Here is a 9110-nt window from a genome sequence, read left to right on the forward strand (position 1 = left end):
TGCAATTTCGATAAAGTGAAATCCGCATTTTTCGCCTAACATTTTCATATTCTGCAAAATTTTTTATATACCAAAATATTTTCTTTTATGTCACGAAGCGCTTCGATTAACATTAATATTTTTCACTACATTTTTTATTTCCAGTTTATGTCTTTTCGGTTTTGGCGCTGGTGAAGACCACAACCAAAATTTGTAATCCAAAGGAACTGCCAATTTAATAGTCAAAAAGTTTTCCGTTTCTACGGCAAAGTAAAATGTTAAAATACTGAATGCTTTATGTTAGTTTTATGTTAATTTTCTGCAGTCAATAACAAGAAACATAACAACCACAACATTCACAAGAGCATCAACTGCAATTTTCGATGGGAAGCACAGAGGCTGGAGAGCGAGTTTAACATGCCAATCGAAAGGTTGAAACGTTAGATGCCAGTTTTCAGATACAGGAAATAGTTGCACATGTATGGATGCATGTGTGTTAGGCTGTGACTTAATTAAGTTGGCCTAAGTTCACATTCACTTCACTTCACTTCAGTTCAGTTCGCTTCAGTTTAGTAGTTCCGCTGACACTTCGGCTACCTGAGCGTCAATGGCTTAATTAACGTCCTCATCAACGTATAAACATTTTTCGCATATTAATGTCCATGGCCGTAGCAACGACGTGTCTGGTATGTGCTGACTCAGGAAGCGACGGAGTTAATGTGCGAATGCCAGATATTCCCTTTAATTACTAGAAGGTATTCCTGAGTTGAAATACCGCCAAAGCGTGTCGGTATTTCTTGTTTTTTGATTTTCAGTGTCGTTATAAGCAATTTTTGTTGCTCATTTGTCTAGCAGAAGGATGACAAGAAATATATTGAGATACTAATGAGATTTTTAATACAAAAAAAGAAGAAGAAAAATTTACTGAAGAGAAGGATATTGTTATTATTTTGCCATTTATGTAAGACAACAAAGAATTTTAACAAGGGCCATGACTATTTTAGTTTTTGGTGGAGATTTTCTCACTTCTTTACACAAATATTTCATCGTTAAAATTGTCTGTGCATATTTTGCAGATATTTTTTATCATAATATTATTTATACTTTTAGAAACATAAGCTAGTTTAGAAAGAATTTCATACTGCAAATGCATCAATAAAGTAGAATTTTTAATTAATATAAATCATTTTTGGGATTTAAGGGGTTTTGTAACAAATTGTTTTTTTTTTGTGGGTAAAAAGTATATATATTTCAATTAACATTAAAAATATACTTTTCGTTCCATAGGACTTAAATCTCTTTATAGGTACATTAGGACGAATGACATTCTTAGGGACCTCAAGATTGATCCGATCAAAAAATACATAAAGCATAGAGCCCTGAAATTATTTACTAAAACTGAGAGGCTCACCAATTCCGCGTTATCAAATCTCAGAATGGTTACAGGCTCTTCGGAGAGGTATGCAGATCAGTTATCAGATCAGTTATTGCTTAGTCTGATGAAGTGATAAACAATAATCCAGTCAAGGCGTAGGGAAAAGTTCTGAAGAAACCTAGTAGTTAATAGAGAGTAAAAGTGCTCAAGTGTACTTATTTAATAGTAATAATAAAATTTATTAGTAATAATTTATTAGTAATAACAAATAAGTTTCAACAGAATTTAGAAATTATGAGAAGTATGGGAAGTTTATAAAGAGTGATCTTTGGCCATTTTTTTTAACACTACAAATGCTAACAGAATAAGAGAAATGCTCAGTAAAGTTAGTTAAATTAATTTTAATTATTATGTATTTTTAAAAAAACAATTTGTTTATTTTTAGATTATTTTTTTTTAAATATTTAACGATATATATGGAATGCGAAAAATTGCTTGAAATTATGTTTATTTCTTTCCAAATTGCACTCGCAAAAACATCGTAAAAATAATATTTTATGGTAGTTACGATAGTTTATTTTTAAAGAGATCTTAACATTATTGTTTTATTAAATAATTTAGTTTTATGCGATTGTTATGAAATATGCTAATTAGTGCTGGCTTAAAGATTAGTAGTAAATCTTAGTTATTTTTTAGCTTAAACAGCAATAATTATCCAAAAAGATTGTGTAAGAAACGATTATAGGAAATTATTACAGCTGATGAGATAAGTTACTTTGAGTTTTAAAATGCATTGTAAGATGCACTTTTAATAAATAAATATGGTAAAACTTATTTAGGTTTGTTTATTTGTCTATGATATGTATTTCATACTTTAATTAAATTTTGTCTTATTCGTGACAAAATTCGTGTTTCTGTTTAAATTTATCTGTAATAAGCGTTACATGAATCCCTTGGTTTCTATAGACTTCTACAGACTTTCTACAGAATATAATACTGGTTTGTCATAGTGGCACCTTCTGAATAGAATGTAACCAGATCGACTATATTTCCAGGTTATTAAATTTTATAAGTTCGGTGGTTCTTAAATTCAAAACCATAACGCGAAATATAATATCTCCAGAATACTTATAAGATGCAGTAATGGTTGCGGTTGGTACAAGTTTACAGGAATTTAGCGTTACTGGTGATTATAGTCTAGAACTCACTGTCATAAAAAATAGTGACTTTGATGTTGTATTTTTGTTCAAAGATTTCTATATTTTGTTAAACTTTATAAAAAAGTTTTTGGATGTTATTAGAATCATATTGAGTTATCCTTTACTTGAGAATAATAGCCGTTAAGGTGGTTCTTCTATTTCTAATTTTTCACTGTGCAGATTTTTAGTTCTACAACTGTGCATTAGTAATATATCAGAATACTTTTGTAATAATTCTGAGAACTTTTGCTATAAAAGCTCTAGCATCATCACGTTTAAGCATTTAACTAGAGAGCAGTTCTATAAAGATTAATGCCATTAATAGAACATTTTATAGATAAGTTTTCTATTTTCAATAGAAATTTTTGAATATTGCCATAAGAGCTATACAATCTCCCTACTCAAGATGTATATTAAGGTATATAGCTTTCGTTAATTGGAATATAAAAGCCTTGTTTAGACAAACTTAAGGACAAGACAGTAATATGGCAATAATAAAGTTTTTAAATTAATTTATAAATTTTAAAATAATTGATATTTGATTTATTTATTCATACTTGATAAAAAATGATATTTTATTTAATAAAAAAATATTCAGCTCAACCGTGATTTACCATACTATATGTTTCTTGGATTTTGTTTTTTATTAGTCAGTATTTTAAATTGGTTAACTGAGATCATTTTCCATTCATCAAATTTTTAGACCTAAACAAATAGACGAAGAAACTTTTAGAAAGAGCACAAATAGAGAAATTAATAAGTTACAGAAAAATGAAAATTTTTCTAATACATTGAAGCATAGAGATTTCAATATGTTACCCAAATTTTAGAATATGTCTTGAGAGAATCATTTTCAAAGTTCGAATTGTGATAATAAGAAAGATCCAGTGTATTTTAATATCTTATAATATTTCAAACTTATATTCTTAAACTAATAAAAATACATTTGGTAAAGGAAAGCAGATAATTAAATAGTTTTCCAAATCCATACTGCAGTTCCTGAACTGATCCTTATCTACAATCTGTACTACATCAATAGGTCTATAAAAAACAAGAAGATTGACAGCTACTAGGCATGCGAAAAGGTTTCAGCTTGTCTACTAAAAAATTCTCCAGCGCTTGTGTTTATGTTATTATTCCCTACAAGACCATTAGAAATTTACCATGGCGAAACACAAATTACAGCCGCTTTTTGCAATAAACGTAAAAAACGGTTTGCATAACACGAGCTTTGTTACGATTTATTTGCGGCTTCAATGTGAGCTCCAACAGCATGTAAAGTAATTAAAAGCAAGTTTACATGGATTGACCTGAGTTTCAATGCAGTTCAGTACTGCTGCAGTACTTCAGCTAAGATACTGCAATGCTGCAATGCTGCAATGCGATCTTGTCATGCAAGAGAACAATGCACGTAGCACCGACGACCGGCGAGTGCAGCAAGCAACTTTATTCAGTGGAGCACAGCGGCTTGCGCGTCTTAAAAAAATGCACAGAAATCTTTAGAAAAATAGAAGAAGAAATATCACTGACGCGGCAAGAAGACAACCCGAGACGAGACCAACAGCGAATTGCAAGCTAAGAAATTTTACAATTTATCTTCAAATCGCATAAATTATTTTCATTTGTGCGCCGGCGTACGAGATGTACTCGTACGTGCTGCGTTTGTCCGCAAGCGTTTTTTTGTCTGGTCTTTGGCTGATTTAGAAGCTGCCGTGTTGCTATTGTTAATGGAATTCAGAAATGCTCATTCCAGAGACATTAAAAATTTTTATTGCCTCGTTGTTAGGTAGGTTGATGGGCCGTAATAGTTGGCTTATAGCTTCTTAAGAAGATTTCTATCTAAAGTAAATAAGTTAATGTGGTTACTGATGTTAGTGATGCTAGTGATGGTGATGGAGCTGGTACTGGTGCTCTTGTTTTTATTGTTGTTGGGATTCGCTTCTTCATGCGTCTTCCTCGCAATTTAAACAAATTTGTTATACTTGTGCTGAACCCATAAAGATAAAGATGGAATGCATTTTAATTGAAATCGTAATGTCAGGGTGAATTGATCCACCAAAGTTTTGATAACGGTTTGCAAATATATTTGGAAAATTCATTTTATTCTATCTTATATCTGAATTGATGATTTCACAATAAACAGAGAACAGAAAGATTTTTAAAAATATATAAAATTCAATCGACCTAAAGACTTGTAGTAAATGAACATTTTTTAGGTAAATTTTGCATATATGCTAGTACCTTCAAACAATTTGAAACAGATCCATTTGTTTAGGATAAAGTCATCTTTAGTGATGAAACTTATATCTGGTTGAATACTTTCGTAAATAAGCAAATACAGTGGACGTACAATATAACGAATTTTATGTTGCACCCCTTGTTCGTTATATCGAAAAATTCGTAATATCGAATGTTATACATTTACCTACCAATATGGTTATTTTTAGGAGATTTCATATATTTGAGTTCATAAATTAACTTATAAACACGTACGAGTATATATTTATTTAAAAATATTTTTTATTCGGTTGTTACAAAAATTATTTATAAGAAAGGACGCATTCAATCATAGTGTAGAGTAAAAAAAATCATTAATTTTTGTTTGTTTTTTACTACACTCAAGACTTTTCTGAACAGCTGTTTCTTGTAGTTCTCTTAGTACAGCTAATTTTGAAGTTTCATTATTGTTAATCGTCCACTTTATGCATTTTTCGAAATGATTTATGGCATCTTTATGTTTAATAATTTCTAAATTATTTATTTTCTTCTATATTTTCGTCATCAGATCCATCATCCTCGTCCGAGACATCGATGGTATTATCAGCATTATTCCATTTATTAACTTCGTATGTACTAATGTCACACTAACAATAAATAGTTAGATAGTATTGGATAGTATTTCGTATATGATAAACTGAATTTGTGAACAACAGATCAGTGGCGCCTGCATATATGCATTTTGCCATATATAGGCATTTTTCTCAGAAAAAAAAAAACGGACAATTACATGCATATTCTAAGCTGAATAATGCTAGTTTTATAGTAAAATTATATTCAAAAGCATAATTTGTATAAAACAAAAACGAATAAGAAACAAAAAATTTTTTGTTCGTAATATGGAGCAGAATTTTTTTTTTCGTTCGTTATATAGAACAATCAATGTAAATATTTTGGGTGTTCGTTATATCGAAAATTCGTAATATCGAGCGTTCGTTATACTGGACGACCACTGTACTTGCATTTGTGGTGGCTTATGGTCTGGGGGTTACTGTCATATGTAGAACACTACAAATATATGATGACTCATTTTTTGTGGACTAATTTTGATGATTTCGTTTCTACTCTATCGAGGTAGTATGTCCGAACTCGTGTAATATGTCGATTTGTCATCGGTGGGTGGTCATTAGTTATTCTGCTATGTGTCAACAGCGAGTTTGGTCGAAAACGATACTAGTTTGAACTAGCTGAAACGAATCATAGATGAAATGTGATTTCAACAGATTACTGTAACAGATCACATATCACATATCACACTATCAATTTATTGAGAAAACATTTAACTTAATTATGTGATTATGTATATGTAATTAAATTTATTTTTTTTAAGATGTGATATTTAAAAAATGAGGTATAATATTAATTTAAGTTAACGTTGATGTTATAGTTCCAGCAAAATATAAAAGTCAACGCTAATTGAATTTTTTCTAAAAGAGTTTATAAAACACAGATACTAGTAATTTAGTTAGAGTTGTAGAATTTTTATATACAGAATAAATTCTATTTATAAAAATTCTATCTAAGTTAATCGTATCTATCTCAATAGCAAAGAACACATTTTTTTTTTATTCAATTCATTATCACAGGTAATAATTTAATTTAAGTATGACAGGACTTGCAGGAATTTAAATGCACTTAAACTCCCTTCTTCTGTTATGTGAGGAGCACACTTAAGTGCAGAGTGGCTGTCAGTTTACATTTACGCTCAAAATTGGTATCTGAAAATTAATTCTGAAATTAATTTGTTTACGTCGAAAAAATTTAATCAAAAACGTCACCTGCTGGAAGGAAACTCTCTCTATGAAGCAACACCGAACCAGCTCCAATAGTTCGGCAAGTGCAGCACATGCAGCAGCACATGCAGCAGCAAAACTTTGTCGTACGACTCAAATGTGCATGTACGAATATCTATGAATTTGTATCTGCTCGGTACGTGAGTGTCAGTGTTCAGCATTAACCTCACAACTTAACGTACTCGCTTACCTTCAACCCATCGCTCGAGCTTGCTTGCTCTTTGCTTCGACTGGAGTATCAGCTAGAAATGCCATGTGCCTTATCGGTGCCGTGGCTGGTATTTAATCTGTTTGCGTTCAGTCAGGTGTTGTGGTTTATTGTGCGGATGTTTGTCTTTAATGCGAATTTATCGTTCAATGAGAAACTTTTAATTTTACTATGCTTACTCTTGCCAACTACAATTTTACGGTTTACTCGCAATGAACGAAGAATCCTTCCGACTTGGATTTAAGGGAATTTTTTTTTGTGATTTTATAAAATTATTTTCAACATAAATACAATATTAAAAGAAAACTTTTATAAAGTTTTAAATTTTTTTTTTCGGTTTTGAAAGAAGTTTATGAAATTATTTAAATTTGGAATGTTATCATTACGTTTAGTATTATTATTATTAATTTTTATTATTAATTTTTAAGTATATTTTAATTAAAATTGAATTGAAATATTAAAAAATTGGGCTTGACAATATAATTTCAACAACCTTCAATTCCCTCCAATTATCAAAGAATTTTAATTAAAATTAGATATATTTTACTAAACTATTAGCTTCCCACATGGGCGTCCAGTCCAGCGGGGAAATATGGGACAGCATAATGTGCCGAAATTTATAGTAGTTAATGCTTAATAACAAAATGTCTGACAATGGAATAATGACCCCTTTTTAAATGGTAGACCGATGGACAAGATATTTATGGGTATGTTGCAGACCACTGTGTTGAAACAAATTCTTAACTACTGGATTTTTTTTGAGTAAATGATTTAAAATTAGATACTAAACAGAACAACTTTATCAATTATTTTATTTGAATATTCTCTTATAAAAGCTACTATAATCCCACAGTACTTTATAGATTTACCAAGCAAAACCATCTCATGCAAAAAATTCAGTAAACTTTTGATTAAATATTTATTAGTACCTTAAAAACTGTTATTAGCAGCATGTTGCTACAAAATGTGTATATACAATCTCTAAGTATAAAGCAACATACAACTTGAATGTGCATACAATTCAGTTTCAAATCAAACGAACATGTTGTATTATGTTTACTAATATTACTGTTTATCGTTTACAACAACTGAACTGAAAACAAACGCTCAACCAATCCAACATGTTGTAAGGCAAACGAATTGATTTGTTTGCCATATCTTGTACATGCAACTGTTTTTGGTTAGTTTGTTACCTTAAACAGTCTTCGTTTCGCCGTTATCCGCGTTGGTTAAATCGTTGTGTCGAGGCGCGAGATTTAATAACGAATTCTATATAAAACAGCGGATTGAAAATAAATGAAAAAAAAATTTAACAAGTAAAATTTCACGGATCATTTGTGATTGGTTAAACAAAACAAAAATGTGAAAACAACAACAAAGTGAATGTTATACGAAGTGCTAAACAAATTTTTGCTAATAAATCAAAGCAAAATTAGCATAAAAAATCTATCAGAAATTTAGAGAATGATTTTATGTGAAAACAATAAAACAAAAAATGTGTGAATAAAAAATTTAAAGTTTTTAAATTAAAAAAAAAAAAATAAAATTGTTAAAGGAAATGAAACACTAAAGAAATAAACAAATAAAAAATTACGGTAAATGTCAAGTTCATGAGAATCTTACATTTAAATTTAAAAAATATTTTTGTCATTTTTAACTTAAGCAAAATTTTTGAAATTATTTAAAACAAAAATTCCATATTTTGGTTTTGTATTTTGTTTGTTGTTGCCATTTTGTTTTCTGGTGACATATTCTTTTTAATGTTGGCACGCTACCGACACGCGTTTATTTACTGCAACAACAGCAACAACAACAACGGCAACAATAAACAAACACAAATAATAGTAAAGTTACAAGTGTAAAGCGCACCTGCTGTGTTTTTGTTGTTGTTAAGTTGACTGCTAGCTGCTATGTTGCTGCGTTCGCTCCGCTTAATTTAGTTTCGGTTTTAATTTGAATGTTATTATTATTACTGTTGTTGTTGTTGTAGTTGTTCTTAGTGTTGTTGCTGTGACGTTGTGTTGTTGTTTTTTAGTTGTGCATGCCGGTTTTTGGTTTGACAGTTGATATGTCGTATGCATGAATAGCATGCATTTTACCGTTACATGTTTCTTAATTTCGTTTATTGTTGTTTTTGTTGCTTGAATTTATTTGCATAGAACGAATTAATTCTAGTTGGAATTTTTATTACTAGTTGGAATTATGTTGTTTCTTTTTCTCTTTCTTTATCTTTTCTGTTGTTGCTCAGCTGGCATTGCTGGCATTGAGGTGAATGCACA

This window comes from Teleopsis dalmanni, chromosome 2, assembly GCF_002237135.1.
Source record: "Teleopsis dalmanni isolate 2A chromosome 2, ASM223713v2, whole genome shotgun sequence".
NCBI classification, from domain to species: Eukaryota; Metazoa; Arthropoda; class Insecta; order Diptera; family Diopsidae; genus Teleopsis; species Teleopsis dalmanni.